Source organism: Capricornis sumatraensis, chromosome 11 (genome assembly GCF_032405125.1).
Source record: "Capricornis sumatraensis isolate serow.1 chromosome 11, serow.2, whole genome shotgun sequence".
Taxonomy (NCBI): Eukaryota; Metazoa; Chordata; class Mammalia; order Artiodactyla; family Bovidae; genus Capricornis; species Capricornis sumatraensis.
In genome coordinates, this window is record NC_091079.1 from 33,499,849 (window position 1) to 33,500,979 (window position 1,131).

General features: G+C 35.9%; 1 non-coding gene across 1 annotated transcript; it reads left to right on the top strand.

Moving 5' to 3' along the window:
• The first annotated feature begins 286 nt into the window (after positions 1 to 286).
• LOC138088824 (U2 spliceosomal RNA) lies at positions 287 to 479 on the top strand. Its single transcript, XR_011145734.1, has one exon. It is a non-coding gene; the product is annotated as a U2 spliceosomal RNA (small nuclear RNA).
• The last annotated feature ends 652 nt before the right edge of the window (positions 480 to 1,131 follow it).

A 1,131-nucleotide genomic window follows, 5' to 3' on the forward strand; every position in this document is an offset into this window, starting at 1 on the left:
AGACACCTCCACCAGCCCCATCTCATTAGTACCAGGGCAGAAAAGAATGGTTCTTCTGTTGCGTGAACTCCAAAGCCCTTTTAATAATGCACATCATTTTATCAACGTTCAAGTGAATTAAATATTTTAATGATCCTGATGAAACTGGAATACTTGACAATGAAATTAAACACACACACACACACACACACACACACACACAGTTAAACAAGGGTCACTAAAGGGAGGGGGAAATGGAGAAATTACTTTATAGCCTGAAAGATCTCTGTTCTAAGGAGTTTTCTACTTTACTTCTCAGCCTTTTGGCTAAGGTCAAGTGTAGTATTTGTTCTAAGTAGTTTTCTGCTCCATGGAGTATCCAAAGCTTGCCCACTCAAAGTACCTGTACCCTCTTCATTGTCAAAAGCATTTTAAGTTAAAACCTTTATTAACATCTATTTCTATAAAAATGCATATAAATTATAATAGAAAGCAGTACTGGAAGAATATATGTCCTGAATGGGGAGTAGGGTAGCACAGTTCAGTGCTGTTTTCTCTGTTTGCAAATGGATAGTATTTGTATGGTGAGAAGAAAACAGTCTTTGAAAAAGCTATGCCCTGGATGAAAAAGGAAAAGAAGGGCTATATTGTTCATTTTCATTTGCTTTGTCCTGATTTGCTTGAAATGTGTGATTATCCTTGAAAGTCTAAGAGTTTCTCTTCTGCATAGGGTGGTAGAGCCAATTCCAAGGTGTTCTGAGTATTAAAAAATGGCAGGCATTAAACTATCTCCCTCTACTTCCTCCATAGTATTTTTTGTATATTTTAGGTACTTTTCTCCCTTCAGGAAGAACAGTGACTTGGCCATCTTACCAAATGTGCCTTTATTGCAGAAAAGCAATATATAATATAATATAATATAATATATAATACTCTATACTTTATACATAAGGATATCCCCAATGTTGGAGAAACATTGTTCTATGTGAAATTATTCTTTCATTATTGGGTGGGAACTCATGTTGTTTGGACTATCATTTCTCATATTTGGCTAAAATTTGCTTCTTTGGTCTTTTTACCCTCTTGATCCTTGTCCTGCCATTCACTACACAGAAGAACACTGGGTGTGCTCTCTCATTTACTCCTTGTTTT